The sequence below is a fragment of the Melozone crissalis genome, unplaced genomic scaffold, assembly GCF_028551555.1.
Source record: "Melozone crissalis strain CALT ecotype California unplaced genomic scaffold, PUWL_Pcris_2 ptg000081l_1, whole genome shotgun sequence".
NCBI classification, from domain to species: Eukaryota; Metazoa; Chordata; class Aves; order Passeriformes; family Passerellidae; genus Melozone; species Melozone crissalis.
In genome coordinates this window covers 16,075,369-16,092,290 of record NW_026535858.1, presented here as the reverse complement: position 1 = coordinate 16,092,290, position 16,922 = coordinate 16,075,369, and positions in this window count along the sequence as shown.

Below are 16,922 nucleotides of genomic sequence, written 5' to 3'. Positions count from 1 at the left end.
CTCTCTCAGGGGGCTGCCATGAGGAATGCAGTTATCACAGCCAGGATTTATGGGCACAAGGGGGCTGCAGCCCCCACCGCCCCCCAGCAGCCCTGCACAGCTCCACACAGTGCTGCAGGCCAAAAGCTGCAATGCCTGCACTGCAGGGCTGGGCACAGCAGCACCCTTGCTGCTACAGACGATTTTTTACCTGCCCAGCAGCAGAGAACCCTGCAACAGGCATTAAAATCCTGAATTCTCAAGTGAATGACACCTCCAGCATCGGGCTGCAGCTTCTTGGGTCCCCCCTACCATGTGTTGGTTGCAACCCCGTGGGACAGTGGATTTCATCTGGCTGCCTGTGGAGAGGGGACACAAAGCCACCAAGCTGGAAACACGACAGCTTGTCAGGAAATAAGCACAGGACTTTTTTCCAGAGATGGAAGTTTGATGAGATCAGCTCACCAATTCATGTGAAGGCACAGAGCAACTTCTGCATTTTTTAGAGTCCTGGAAGATTAGAAGCTCCCATAAACTTTAATGAGATACTTCTGCAGAACCATTAGTAGAAGCTGTTGAAAAGCAAATTATAGCCATTTATGGGGACCCAAGAAACTCCAGCAGCTATTCACTCAACGAGAGCCAGAAAAGCAGCTTTCCTTTCAAATTTCATAGTCCCTTTTGTCAAGAACTTCCTCCATTCTCTTGTCAGGCTTTAATTAAATTTGTGCAGAATGGACTCATTTCTTCTCCCAAGCCCCTGCTCCATGGACCAGCCTGGAGCTGGATCCAGCCAGGCATATTACCCACTGCACTCCAGGTGCCACAATTCCCTGGGGAAAACCACGGTCCTGAACAAACCCAGGCCTCACCTGATGGATCTGAAATGATGATGTAACCGGTGGCCTCCAGGAAACTCAAATGATGGGCAATTGTATATTTTAAAGCTAATTTGGAGGGACACCTGATCTGAGCAGAAGAGAGGTGGATATGGCTTTTGAACATATCAAATAGCTTTTAATGCCTTTGATGAAACCTGGGGAGAGGGTGAATTTCTTGGCTGCTCAACTCTCCCTTTAAAAAAAGAAACAATACATCTCAGCCTTTCCCAGATAAGAGAGCAGCTCCAGCATGTCACCCTTCACCTTCAAGAGTTGTCTGCAGGGCTGAGTCATTAATGCAGCTAATTAGAGACTTCAAGCTGATTATGAGAATTGCAGTAAGTGGAGTTACAAAATCCCTGGGCCTGATACTTCTTAATACAAAAGCCACTTTACACTGACCCAGCCTTAAAATACCCTGGGAGGATGTAAAATGCTCTTAAAGCAAATGGGATCTCCATATGCATTTGGAGGGACTGGCACACATCACAGACCACCAGCAGATGAGGCTGATGGGGCCCTCAAGGGCCCCACCTGTCCCCAGGTGAAATGAAAGCATCTTTCTGGTCAAAGAGAGTCAGGTCTTTCACTACAAATAAAAACAAAACAAAATATATTCAGACAACTACCTGAAGAGCTGGCTGATATCGATTCAATAAAAGCAGAATAAAAATGTTGCTGACTCCATTTGCAGGTGCCTCCTGGGGTGCCTTAACCTTAACAAGCCAGTAAAACTCCTCTCAGTGTGGACTCTGACAAACTTCCATCACTGAACACTCCCTAAACTTCAGACCTATTTTGAACTGGAAACAAACCTGAAAAGAAGAGCTCAACTTTTCTGTATTAGTAGTACTGAGAAAGGATCTTTCTATAGTATTTTCAAATAAAGCAATAGATTGTCCACAGAACAAGATTTGAAGCCAAAGTGCCAGGCATGCACTTGTGGCCTGGAAGTGACCATTTGGGCACAAGGTGCCAGTGCTTGGCTTTTTAAGGGGGAAGAGCCCTCTTACAACAGAGAGGATCCCACCAGCCCCAGCAGCCCAAGGGCTGCCCCTTCCTCAGGCCTCAGGATCTCCCAGAAGCTGCCAGTGGTGTGTCCCAGGGCAGAGGGCTGCACACACCATGATCTTTGCAGAGAAAGGCCATGATCTTTGCAGAGAAAGGAAGCTGCAAGGGAAGCCTTATCCCTGGGCTAAGCACAGCTCCAAAAATATGACAGCAGTCATGAGACCATGAGACCCGCGACCCCGGTCACCTGATGTAAGGTCACAGCTCCGGTGACATTTGGATTGCAGCATCATCTATCACAGCTTTGAGTCAGCAAAGAAGTGCAGCCAAAGGTTTACATTTCCCTGCCAGTAAAATAATGCAGGAAAAGTGTTTTGCTGGCAAGTGTGTGCCATCCCATCCCATCCCATCCCAGCCTCCCTGAGCCTGTGGGGCAGCGAGGGAGGGAGGGAAGGAGGGAGCTGGGGTCTCTGGACACGTGGGAATGACACCTCCACTCACCCCAGGCACCTCCAGGTCCTGGGTGCCAGCACTGGGGTGGCACAGGAGCTCAGACAGAGGAGCCCAAACTCTGCATTCCCTCCCACTCACTTCCCAGGGCAGATCAGCCCTGTCCTGGGCTGCTCAGGAGTAACCTGTGATAGGTAAAGGAATGGGAAAATCCAGCCAAACCAGTATGCCCAGCTGGCAGTATCAGGGACCTGGACCCTGTGGAATGGCTGGGGAAACTGGGGCTCCAATTCCTTCACACCAGGAGTCCTGCCCTCTCCAGCACCAGCGCTCCGGGCAAAGGGAAACTCTGTGGCCACCTTTGCTCCACAGCAGATTAGAGATCTCAGGGAGGACTTTTGTCCTGCAGTGGGAGGTTTTGCTGGGGAGCAGTTATGAGCTGTGGGATAACAGTGCCAGCCCCACATCCAGTGGGTTGGTGGAGGGATGGGATCAGCCTTGTTCCCTCCATAAACAGAGGGAGAGCTCCATAGAGCTTTATTGCTGCCAGGGCACTCAAAGGAAATATTACAGTTAAGTGGGATGAAGAACTGAGAAGCAGCCTGTTTCTGCATGGGGGGAAGAGAGGCTTGTATATAAATAAACACAATTAGGTATGTGTATGAGCATTTTTCAATTTAAATAAAAATACATGTTTACGTGACTTAAATTAAAACAAATAAAAAGATGCAAAGATTTCTTCATGTCTTGAAACCTTCCTGTTACCCTCACCTGCCCAAATATTTGATCCAGAAGAAATGCTGTTCTGGGGGAGAGAGAGAAAGAGCAGACCAAAGGACAGGCACTGTTGGATCTTGGAGTATTTTTGGATCATCTCCCAGTCACAGCCAACACAAAAGAACATTTACAGACCTTCCTGCAATCACTTTGGTGACCTGTGGTCTCTTATTTCCTCACATTCATACTTCGCTTTTCTTCCTATGACTTCTATCTGCAGATATTTCCCACTCTTAACCTAATTTTTCCCCAGCCACTGTCTTCTGCCATGATGCTTTTCCCTCGCCCTCCTTCTGTTTCCCCCAGGTAGCTTCATTTTTTTCAGCTGCAATGTCTCTTCTCTCTCTATTCTCTCTGGAACAGCTAGGAGGACAAGAGTCCTGAATCCCCTCCTTGTCCCAGATGCAAGAGGATAATTTTGGACCATGAGCAGCTCAGGGAGCACTTCCAGGTGAGCTGTACCTTTGCAGGAAGGCTGTTCCTAGCAAGCTGGACCTCAGATCAGCTCTCTGCCTCTCTGCTTTATGGCGAGCAGTGTGTCTAAATTCTCCCATATATTAAGTGTTTAGAGCCTGATCCAGGGTTTCTTCTAAAATAAGGACCCAGCTGCTTCTTTGTGATCCAGCTCCTCTGAAGCTTAGGAGGGCTCAGGTGGAGACTCCAACCAAACCAAACCCAGAGACATCCAGCCATGTGTGAGTTGGCAAGCAGAGAACACAAGAACAGAATTTCAATTATGAGGGCTGTATCTCCCACTGCTGTGAGTCCTGCAGTTCTGCTGTGGTCACGTCAGCATCACAGGGTGAGGATCACTCATGACTTCAGCACAGCCCTTCAAAGCATCCCAGCCCGCAGCCTGCCTGGTGACCTTCCTCCAAGGCAGCTGGGATGTGCCTGGGGGCTAAGGCATGGATGTGCTTACAACTTGCTCTTTGCCACTTGGCCCCCAGTACCAAAAAAGCCATCTCAAATGCATATTCCCATCTTGGGCAGGATGATTGTGAAGCTGTGTCTAACAAAAGCATGAAGAAAAGGAGCTGCAGAAATATTCTGCAGCTTCATGCTTCCCAAGGCAAGGAGATGCAAGCTGTCAGCTCCCCTTGAAAAGGAAATGTCTTTGCAGGAGGAACCACTCCATCAACTCAGTCTGGACCCAAAATCTCAAGAGGAAAAGTCCAAAACCTCTACCCTGGACCCATAGGCTGTTTTCACAGCAGCACATACTAACTCACACTGCAGAGGTCGTCAGGGATATTCCCAAATTATCATCTCTGCAGTCATATTGTACCACAGCCACAACAGTTTTGGCCAAGCCACCCCTCCCTATCCCAAGCCATTCCCAGCACCTCTTCTAGCTCTGTGATGGGAAAAGGGGTGTCTGAGTAGAGAGGGTGCTTTGCATAGAGAAGAGATCCCTGGTGTTTTTGGGCAGGCACCTAGAGAGAAAGGCAGACAGGAACTGCCAGAGTTCTTTCAATGTGCTTTGGAAACAGCCATCTGCAAGTGCCAAGGTGGAGCAGAAGCAAAGTGGGAATTGAGGCATTTTTCTCCCTGGCTCAAGTGAACCTCTGCATTTGGTCCCACAAGTGCACCAGCACCCAGCTGAGCTGCCATGGAGGAGCCAGCATGGAGGAAAACCAAGAAATCTCTTCCCCTAGAAACCCTGCACAAAGTAGAGCTGCCGCCGTGAATGCACATAAATAATAGTAAACCAGCATGGGAAAAATATCCATGGTTGCCAGGCAAATTAATGCTCCAGCATAAACAGCAAATATAAATTAGGCTCATAACAGCCTTTGTGGGGGCACTGGATGCTTCAGAACTAAACTCTGGGCAAGGCAGCAATGCTTGTTGCTAGAAAAACGGGGCTGGGAAGGAGGGGTGCTGCCATGGGAGGAGTTTGGCACTTCATGGCTCCCATTAAACCTTTCCCACACGTGTTTTGGGTGGAGCTGCAGCTAGCTGGGCTCCTCTGTACCTTTTTTCAAGCATGTAATAAGGTAATGGCTTGTAATTCCTCGTGCACAGCTTTCCACGTCTTCCAGCTCAATCCAGCACTCCCATTTTGCTCTCCTGGAGCAGGCTCTGGCTGCGGGGCTTTGGAGCCAGGCTGGTCCCATGAGGAGATGGTTAAAAAGCACCAGAAATAGCGGGGGCTGCTGAAAAGGGAGATCTGTGCCGGGAACGCTGCAGACGGACCTCGGGAAGGGAGGGAAAGCTGCATCACAATCCTGGCATTGATGGCCCCTCCTGCTGAGTGCGCCTTTCATCGCTGGCTGTGCGAGGGCAGACGGGGAAGGGTGAGAGGGGAGACTGGGAAGGGCTAGAGGGGAGACAGGGAAAGGTTAGAGGGGAGACAGGGAAGGGTTACTGAGCCATTCCTCATCCAAACCCCACCGGCTCCTGCGGCACTGATCATCTTGTACCCCTTTCAGGTGGGGAGGAGAAGACAATTCTGCTTTTTTTTTATTTAAAAATACACACTTGTTGGACTCAGCAGCATGCTAGGTCCTCAGTGGAATATTTTCAGTGGCTGTGAGTTGTCCTGTGGTTCAATAACAAACACAGCAGTAAAACACCAGTACATTTTCCTAGTGCAGGCGACAGAGCATCTATTGTCATCAGTCCTTAAGAAATGCTATTCTTATTTGTGGTCCCTGACCTCCTTTTTTATCCAGTTGTCCCCAAATGCTTTATTGGGAGCAGATGCCAAATATGTATCATTAATTCTTACCATATATTTCTCTTTTGATATTCTGCAGTTGCTGTCAATGAAATGAGAAGTGGAAATTAGATAGCCAGTGCTATTCAGTTAAAGAGATTTAATTTCCTAATCCTCTGAAGAAGGATATAAGCAGGCAATTGTACGCATATGAGCAGCACTTGGACTGAACCTGTAAAAGTTGATCCTTTGTAATTAATTCTGTTCCTAAGTGTTAACTGGCAAAATGCAAGGAAAAAAATTGAACACCAGGAGGAATTTAAGGTTTAAGATGCTGTGATGATTAAAACTCAACATTGCCTCTCTGAATTGTACAATCATAGAATATCTTGTGCTGGAAGGAACCCACAAAGATCACAGAGTCCAATGCTTCCTTCCAATAATTCTAAGAGGAATTTTTCCAGTTAAATAATTTTCTTTTTTCAAGACTGAGCTGTAAATTTGGACTTTAATGAGACCCACTAAGAGATTCACCATTTTCATGAGAAATAATGGGGCTAAGCACGTCTGGGCTTTAAAGTACCCACAGAAAACTGCAAGGGACACTAACCAAAATCTGCTCCACAGGGGCTCACATCCAGCTGGTATTAAAGAACTGTGTGCTGCTACCAAGGGGCAGCAATTCCTGACGAAGCAAATAAATCCATCTGTAGTGTCCTGGGTCCCAGCTCAATGACAGCACATGTGTTTGACTATGCAGAGACAGAATTTGGCCTTTCACTACCACCACATGGAAAACGACTTTAGTGTGATAAATGTGTTGATGCCAAACCCAGACAGAGGATGACTTGTGCTTAATTTTCCCAGTATAACTCAGCAAACTTCTATCCACGAGGCTCCACATGACTTTTTTTCATTAAGCTGTACAGCATGTACCAAGCCCCCTGTCTTTAAGGTGACATTTCAAACCCCCGTGGAGGAGGGACAGTTGTCAGGGCTGTGATTAAAATAGAGCCTTGTTTGTTGGCGTGACTTTTCCTCAGCTCCCGGGAGATGTGGCAGCGAGCCCTGCCACCTCTCCCAAAATGAGAGATGACCCAGATGGAGGCACATATAACACCCTGCTGGAGGCTCTCTTCCAACGTGCCCTTGTTTGCACTCACTGTTTGGGATGGCAATCCCCTGTTACATGGCTTTGCAAGGGTTTCTCAGGGTGAGAGAGATAGACGAGAATCTTGACTTCATGATCAGAAGGCTGGATTTATTATTTTATTATATAAGTTACATTATGACTATACTAATAGGAATAGAGAGAAAAGTTGCAGAAGCTTCTAAGATAAGAATAGAATAGGAATCAATAACAATGGAGCTCTCTCTGATCTGTCCCAGAGAAAGGCTTGTCTTTGATTGGCCCTTAATTGTACACAAGCAACATGGGCCAATCACAAGTGCACCTGTTGCATTTCACAGCAGCAGATAACCATTGCTTACATTCTCTTTCTGGGGCCTCAGCTTCCCAGAAGAGGGAAAATCCTAAAGAAAGGATTTTCCACAAAAGATGTCTGTGACAATCCCCTGCCACCAACATTCCACCTTTTCATTCCACAGGGTGCAGGCAAGAGTCTCCCATGGGTTGGCACGGCCCTTCCGCCCTCTGGGGCAAACCTAAGGACCTGGTACCACCCAAGGCCAAGTGGGAGCACCAAGAGCAATAATTTGGGATCCTAAGGGTGCATTTTTTTGTGCTTATGCGCTTCAACGCCTTTTGGGGGACTGCAAGGATTTGTGAGGTACCTCAGAGGATGACGTCCCACAGCGTGTCCATTTCTTGGCACAGCCCTGGTGGTGAACTCAGCTATAAATAGAGCTGAGCCTCTGAGGCTGAGCCCCCTTAAGCAGCTCTAATACAACACCTGCTAATCACTGGCCCCGGGGTGAGACAGGCATGTGGAGCTGCCCTGCCAGAGCGGGTTCTCAGAGGTAATGCTGGAAGGCAAACCATTTTCCAGCGTCACTTTTTCAAATGGAACAAACGGGATGAGGCGGAGCAGCTGTGGCATTTTTTGTGTGGGACACTGGGACCTTGGAGATGCTCACATGCTGGCAGAGGCAAGGCAGAGATGAGACATAATGATTTAGTGACTTACCATCTTCTTGAAAAAGCTCTGTAAGAAACTTCAGCTATTTGCTGAATTAGAGATGGAAAAACAACATAGATTCCCTAAAAGCAACAATCAAGGATGTGCCCCACACTGTAGAGTGGGTTGTTCCTGGGCTGTAAATTTAAAAGACAGATTTCATTGCCACTCTTCTCCATAGATGCTTTTTTACCAAATCTCACTCTGACTTGGGTAGGCTCCTGACAGGGATGTGACATTTGCCATTGTCCAGACCTCATCACCTGAAGTTGTCCAAGTGTCTCCAATCTCCTTTTTTTCATCTCATCATGTATCCCTGTTGGATCAACAGCTTCCTTGAAGAAGAAGATACCCTCTCCTTTCTAATGTTATGTCTTCCACCTGTCGTCCACTCCTTCTCTAAATCCTTGGAAGTCAGGACCCATATTTTTGGCTGTGGTGGCAGCAGACAGGACCCGTGACACCATCGCACGTCTCTCCTGAAGGTGAGAGCTGACGAGGGCTGGGCAAATGCCAGTGCTGGGAACCAAGGCTGGCTTGGCTCCAGCTGATCCGCCTCTCCCAGATGGCCGTGGGTGACCATGTCTGTCCATCACCTGGCAGCCCTGCAGATGGGAGACCAGGTGAAATAAACACAACTCAGCTTAAATATTGCTTTAGAAATTCATTAGGTGGTTAGAAAGAGTGGGATTTTTTCCTCTTTGTAACCAGGGAAATCCCTGGTTTTCCTTCAAATCCAGCTCATTATCAAGAGGGACAACTGCAGAGAAAGCAGAACTCACTTTTATTAGTGTTTTTTCTAGGAGCAACAGCTCCCAGGTCGACTGAGTTTCCGTTATCAAAGGGACTTTGAGAAGTTTAAGGTTTCATCCTCCGTGTCACCGGGGCAGTGTGTGTTCACTGTGAAGAGAGGGCATGCTCCCCAGCTCCAGCTTCTGCCCGAGGGCTGGAAAACTCCTGGTGATTAAATATTAACAGTTATTGCAGTGCCTCCACTTTGTTCTGGATCTAACACATGCTCTTTCTCTCCAGGAATGTGGTGGTTATGGTGAGCTGAGCAATGTGGGAGCTCAGTTTTAATGCACAGAACTGACTGTGAATAAAGCCTTCAGCGGAGCTGAATCCATCCTGCCATTTGGGAAGGGCAAATAGCTACATAAATAACATAACAACATCTAATCTACCCTTCCAGCTCTGATTCAAGCTTGAGATTGATTTGTAAGCTCTTTTCAATTACAGTTCTTTTCTGTCTGTTCTACAACTGCTTGGGAAAAGTTGTTTGAATAAAACTCTCCAGGAAGAGAGACCCAAAGCATTCCTTTCTCCCAAGCTGACATAATTTCTCTTAAAACTCTTACAAAGTGCTTCATTGGAGTATCACTTCCAGTTTTATATGTTGCAAATATAATCTGGATTCACCTGTGAAATGGTCACTTCTTAAATGATACCAATTTGGAATCAAATAATAAAAAACAGGAGGAAACCACACAAAAAGAAGGGCTGGTAGATACTGGATGCAAACATAGTTAAGGGCTTTCTATCTTATGATCTTCTTCCCATTCTTCTGCTTGGATGAAAATTGAAGACCACTTCAAGTGCTCCAATGTAGTACCAATTACACAGCTATGAAGAGAGAGGATGTTAAAATAGTTACTGAGGGAGAACAAACAGACCTGGAGTGCGGAAATGCTTCTCAGAACCCCATCATATCTTCCATGACATGACAAGAGAGAGATGGGAATGGTGTGGATTAATAATTTGCTTTTTCCTTCTGCCCCTCATGTAAATGTGACAGATCTCTGAAAAACTTGTTCCTGTGTATAAAATCTAACACAAATGTGTTAACCCCAGGGAGTCTGGAAGGCAAACAGTGGTTTGGCCAAGCAATTTGTCTTTTTATAATATTGATTCAGTCAAAGTGGCATAAATGGAAGAGAAGCCTTTAAGTCTGAGTACCAAAATGCAGCCTCCATTTGATGTAATGAGCACATGGTTTCTGGAACTGTGGTACCCTGGGAGCTGCCTCCCTCCCAGTCTTCTGGCAGCTCAACTCATGGGCTCGATTGAACCTGACTGAAGGATGGTGTCCTGAAAGATATCTCAACCTTTTGCTTCTGTGTACCCAGTGTACCACAGCAGGATATGAGTCAGGAGAAAAGGTGAAGCACTTCCTGATTGCTCCATGTTAGCTAGGTGTTCTCAAGAGCACCTAATTTACGTGCTCATGGTCTGCCTTAGAATAGCAAGGGTAGAATATCACATGGGAACAGCATGGATGGCTTGATGCTAATTTCTCCAACTCGGACTCTTGCCTCTTCTTGCGTTGTCTTTTTGCTGCAGATTTGCTGGGGGGTTTGGCCGCATTTCCAAGCAAGCCACAGCCCCAGGGTCGCTACAGGACACGCCAGGCATTCACATCTTGGAGAAGGAGCCAGCTGGCACCTGCTCGCCTCCAGCGCCTGCACACCTGGGTGGGACCGGGCATGAGGTACGGCTGGCTGGCTGCTGAAACTGTGCCCAAAAAGGGAAGAAATTCCTGTCCTCTGCCCTGCAGGCTCTCACCTTGAGCTGTGCTGGACTCCTGCTAGGTCCAGATCCTGCTACAGAAAGGGCTGTGTGGGAATAAGGACAAGAGTCTTCTCCAGCACAGAGGTCCCTACAGATCCCATGTGCTCCTATAAAGCACAGAGTTTTGTAAAATAGCTGGCTTGGTGGGGATGAGAGGAAGATCCTCTTTCATGGAATTTTGGGAAAATTTCATAAGCCCTGCCCCAGCTCTGTACCCAGGGACATTTCCAGCTGTGGGCTCTCCTGTTGTCACTGCTTGAGTCTTACTGTTTAACCTGCACAATTTCCTCCTCAGCCTTCCCGGCAACTTCCATTGTTGGCTTTTGCCCAGACCTCTCCCTGGGAGTGTCAATTGGAGTAGTCCGAGCAACACTTTTCCCTCTGTCTCTGCCCTCATGCTGTGACTCCAGTGAGGCAGGACACCCCAGCCCACGCCCAGCCATGCTGGCTGCCGTCTGCACTCTGCTTCTCTCCCCCTTGATCTCGTTTGCCTTGCCGACGCCAAAGCAAACACAGCGGAGGCACCGCGCGACACGGACTGACACGGACGCGGACACGGACATTTCCCCTGCCACGTGCTCCACAGCTGTGCCCTTGTGGCCTTTGCTGGGGCTTGGTGACTGCCAGCCTCCCTCAGAGACATGCTGGGTGTGACACTGCTGCTGCTTGTCTCACACCTGCCTGAGCAGTGGGCCGCTCCTGAGAGGGACATCGTGCAGCTGACATCTCCACATGCTGACCCCTTGTCTGTCCTACTTCCACCTCCCACCAGCACCTTCTGTCCTGTCTCATCATCTGCTTTCTCCTCACCACAGGGCTAATTCATCCTCCTCCTCCTACATTCTTCTAAATTCTCTCTGTTTCTGCCCATATTCCCCTTCTCCCAGATTCAGTAGCTTTTGGGATTATCCCTCAGACCAGCCTGGCTCACTTTCCAGCCTGGCTCCTCTCATTTCCACTTAATCAGCTCCTTCTAAGTTGAAGTGACGTCCTCATCCTCCTGGCCAGGTTGTCTTTCTAACAGTGTCACACATTTTTTTTTTCTGTCACCTCTCTTTGGAGTTCTGCCAGTGTTTTTGTGCACTTTGGTCACCAGTATCTTTGAATACATCTACTTGTTTTCTCCCATTTCTTGAAATCCAAATTGTTGTTTTTGACTGACTTGCTTCACTTTGCTTTCAAAAGGTTTGTTAACTTGTGCCAGAGCCTTCTGTAGAGGCAAAAACAAGGGAATTCATAAGCTCACTCACACAAGATCATTCTCAACATATTCTAAAATGGGGGACAAAAGAACAAACCTTTTATCTGGAGTAAACGGAAGAAGATGGATGAAAAAAGACACCATGCAAAAAGAAAGGGAAGGGTGCTACAACTGAAAATGAGGGATGTCATTACAGATAAGTTGTTTGGAGAGTACAGTGTTACCTACTGGAAAGGCATAAAGTATATTAAGACAAAGCACATTAACTAACCAGGGGAAGATAAAAACTTGTCATGATGAAAAATACCAGGTGCTACCAATAGCATATAATGGACTGAAAAATACATGTGAAAAGCAGCATTGATTTTGTGTCTGGCCCTGCTTTTATCAAGGTCCATAACCAAACTCAGTAAAAATCAATAGCAAAAGTGGCTGGGAAACCACAGGGCAGCTTTGATCAGGTTGCATCTCTGTGGCTTTGATTTTCAGGTTGAAGTCACTCAAACTGCATTTCTTGACCTTTTTCAGTCTGATATTCTTAAAAAAAATGTATTAAGGAGTCCCTTTGTGCCATGACACCCCAATATTTGCCTTGTCAGTGGAATCAAAAAAAAAAAAGCCAAGATAAACACTGAGTAATCTTTTACTATTTTTTTACTACTCTTCTGCTCTCTTTTGTTCCGTTGTTTGCCTGAGGATATACGTGGTTTGTGTTTTTTGTACTCGCTTCCCTGACCGTTCCCTCCTGCTTCCCAGCAGTGCTGCCAGAATCCCAGGCAGAGGAGCACCACGTAGGAGCTACGTGAATTAGGTGACAGATTATTTGTCCCTTTGCCAAGAGACATTTTACACCCAGGTAGGTGTGGGCTCCATCACCTGCTCTGTGAGCACACCAGGAACCAGGTGACTCATAACATGAAGGAAATGTTTGCAGTAGGAGTCAGGAACGTGGCAGCCCTTCTCTCATGGATGAAGAGTTTGGGGATTTCTGACTGGTACATTTCATAGTAAGGAAACCTTTGCAGTCATATTTCCCACAAGATTTTTCCCCTGTAGAATGCAAGCATGATTATCTGTGTGATGAATGTGTCAACAAAGCACATCACTGGGGTGCTTCAAGTGTCAACTCCCAGAGGTTTTGCAGTGTCACTTGTAGCCTGGGATTTGGAAGAGGAGCTGCAGTTACCCCTTGGCTGTGGGATATCTCCCATAGCTGATATGGGACAGCAGTAAACTTGCGTGCCCCTTCAGCTCCCTGTATTCCCTGTCAGCAATTTCCATGCCAGGAGCCAAGATAAGCCCACTTATCCTGTGGCCAAGGTCATCACCCAGGTTACAGAACCAGGTTGAAGGACCAGGGACTTTGAGCAGAGGTTACTCTGAGCCCTATCGCAATGCAGGCAGCTTGTAGGTTTGGAGAGACCCTCCAACAGGTATTTTTTTGTCTGTTTGACAGACATTTCTTCTGTTGACTTCTCTAGTCTTGAAGGCAAAACAACGAGTGCTGAAGAGCCCCATTATCAGCCAAACCCTGTGTTATATTTTAGCATAAAAGCCTCATTCAATTAATAGCAGGAAGCGTGGGAGGCCCAATAGTCAAGCGCAAAATTGACACCTTCTGAGACACCTTCTCTTCCCCACCACTCACCAAAAAGAATGAAATGAATGAATCTCTGGGGTTTTATTCCATCATCAAAGGTTTCTCTGTGCACCAAAATGAAGCATGTCATTTCTGTGCTTGGGTGAAAAGCAAAAAAGAAGGAAAGGCTGGTTTCACATCAAGGTGGTGCTTTTGGTATTGTCTACCAAATAGCTCAGAACTTCACCAAGGGCTCTTGCTCCTTCTGTCCTCTCTGCCTGAGGGGATTTGAGCTGTTCAGAAAAAGGCACAAATTCTGCATATTTTGGGACACAAAAGGAACTCTTCCTAATCTCACCTTGTAGAAATAACCATACAGCAGCAAGAACTGGGACCCTCAAGTCCCATTTGCTGTCATCTCCATAAGGAGTTGGTTAGCCTTAATTGCTCTAATTAGCCCTTTTGATCTCTGGATGAAAAGACTAGGAACTAGGATGGACACTTTCTGTGCCAAAAATGGTCATTTTTAGGGAAGTTACTGTTTGGCCAAGAAGCATAATTTCTCTAGATCACTTCTGTACCCCTGTCTGGCAGGCACACTGAGAACAGCAGAGCAGTGGGACCAGAGAAGGACAAGGAAAATGGAACATTTGATTTCCTGTATCGCACCTACTGCAGCTAGTGGTCCTAGAGAGACTGGGAAAGACAGGATCTTTTTCTCCCGAATGGGAGGGGAGGACAGTTTCTAGCAAAAGCCAAAAATAGACATTCACCACTAAAAAAAAAAAAAAAAAAAAAATTTAAAGAGTCAGAACTTCATGCCCAGCACTGCAGAGTTGTGTCTTCTCCCGTGGCTCCCCTTTAAGTCCTCCCAAGGCCGTGCAGCTGCCCTGTGGGGACACCTCGTGGCTCAAGTGGCACCTTTGGTTTGCCTTAAGGGATCACCTCTTCATAGCACCACGGCCCGTGCAAAGTATTCTAGCTGCCAGTGTGACAGCCGGGAGGAGAGATACGAAGTCAAATGTGGGGGAAAGAAGTACAGGGGACAAGTGTAGACCAACTCTTCTAGTGATTTCTTTAGCACCTAGTGAAATTGTAAGTGTCTGAGTTTGAACCCCCCACCCTTTCAGATGCCCTTGACCAGCAGTGCCTGGCTGCTGCCTTCTCCTGCTGGCCAGTGCAGGTGAGTCCATGAACAGCAACCCAGCTCCACAAAGGGCAGGGAATGGAGGCACTGGGGAGGTCTTGCCAGGAGTTCACTCATGGGGATGTGGTCTGGGATGGCTGAGATCAAACATTTTACCAGATTTCACTGTTACCAGCCTGGACACTAACAAGAAACTTAATGTACCCCATGTCTAGTTTCACAGTGATGCAGCCAGACAGGAGTATAGCATACAAGGAGTTTGTATTAATTGTTTCTCTGTGCAACATGCAGAGAAATGCCAGGCACCTGCCAAGAAAAGCCAACTTCATCTCCTGTGGCTTTGCAGAGAGAAATGGGAATGCCTGGTAACCATGTCTGACTCCTCCCTTCTCCGGGTATTTACATTTAGTGGCATCAACAAGCCCTAAACACACAGAGGTGGCCTCTGGCTCATCTCCTTCACCTCTCCTCAGGAAGGCAGAGCTCCAGGTTCTCAGAAGAGGCAGATGTTTATCATGCCCTGCCCTGCACCAGCACCAGACCACACCAAAGAGAAGCTGCCAAACGCCGTTGGGTTTTCTCATGATGGTATTTCATAATGAGGAGGATTTGTGCTTTTCTCTTGAAAGCCCACAAAAGTAGCACAGCCATCTTCACCTGGATTTATCTTCTCCAGTTAGGAGAAGTTAATGGGTCTGGATTACTTGTCTTGTGGTCTACTTGCTGATGAAGAGATGCCTGTGTTTCCTGTTCCATTTGCCTCTCAGGCACCATCCCACCTGGCCATTCCACCTTTTCCAAAGCACTTACAAAGGGGACTGACCATGCCCTAGAAAGCATCCTCCAGCCAGGGCTTTCAACTTCTTTTGCAAATATCTGCTACGAGAAGCTGAAGGACAAAGACAAATCATCTGGCTGCTGTGGGCTCCTGCACAGCCAACAGCAGAACTTGTTTCCTGAATTTATAACTTGATCTCAAGTGCTGTTTTTACTGGGGAATGGAAGAGAGGGACATCTTTCAAGCAATGGTAGTGCCAAATGCATCCAAAGGTTATTCTCCTTGTCCTGGAGAAGCCACCTTGATGTAGACATCTCAAAGGCATGGAGACAGGTGTCCACACTGGTGAGAATGTGGGTATTTTGTCAAAACCTTCCCTCTCCTGTCCAAGAGTTTCCTGGGCCCCCAGCCCCTTGCAGAAGGGGATTTGTTTGCTTTCTCATGGACAGGTATTTATTCTCCAGGGTTACCGGTTGAGGAGTAAAAAGTTTTCAAAGTCTGACTCCCTCTCTACTAGCTCCATCTGGAGGCTCCAAGAAAACTTGCACTGTAAAACTACTTTTATTTGTATTTATTAATTTTATAATTTATTTAGGATTTAAGGTGGTCTTGGCATTTATGATTATGGTTAGCAGACTTGAAAAAAAGAAAGCATCTGTGCAATTAAGTTTTTAGTTAGAAATTAATTAAAGACTCTGTAAAATCAAAACAATGGGCTTATTTCTGGCTAAGCTGAAGACTGCATCTCTATCTGTTCACTCCTCTCTTTACCTGCAGTTACAGAGTTTTATTTTAAGCAGCTGACTGCTCAGCCTCTGTTCTAATTCAGCTGCATTTTTATGCTGCTATGCAAAGCTGCCACTTAAGAGCTGCTGGAATATTGTTTTTTTTTTTTTTTTAATAAAATGTGGTACTTAAAATATCTGCTGTTTTAGCTGCAAATAGTTACATTTATGTAACTTCCCCTTTTATTACTACTGCGGTATAGCTATCCTCTAGGATTTGCTACCTGGAATTCAAAATGTGTCTATAGATGTAAAAAAGACCCTAAACTACAGGAAATGGGGGTTGGGAGGCTGGGGAGTGGGAGGAATAAAAAAAGGAAATCATTCTAATAAGCACATTCAGGACATCTTTCCTCTGGTTTGTAAATCCAGTGCTCTGAAAGCACTTGCCAGAGAAGTTCTCCAGCCTTCCCTGGAAGAAAGTGAGATTCAAACCTATTGATTGGAGATGATGTGATGCCTTATAACTCTGCCCAGGGGTGAAGCTCTGTGGTACCACCAGTATAATATTAAGATTCACTTGTTGGATCTGGGGTTTACAACTTCACCTGAGTTACTGTAAGAAATAGTAGGAACAGCTGTACTGGGAGAAGAATGATGATGCAAGACAAACTTGGAATCAGTTTTTTGTTCATTTGGGGAAAAGTTTTACTTCTTCTCCCTGTCAAAAGAATTCTTGCTGGGAATTAAAGGCTGTCAAGAAAGCTCAAAGAGATCAGATCAGCAGCCTGCCTTGTGCAGTTTCAGGAGCATGAAGGCAGGATTTGGGATGCAGGGATTTGGTATTCCACGACAAGGCATGCCAGGCTGAACACTTTCCAGCCTTCCCTGGGAGCCTTTCTGCTGACATACAGACTCAGTGAGGAGCTCTAATGTTCTCAGCTGCTCCATCTAGAAACCTTCCAGAAGTGGATCTGACAATTTCAGCCCTAATTTCCCCGAGGATTTGTTTCTCAAAGAATGCTT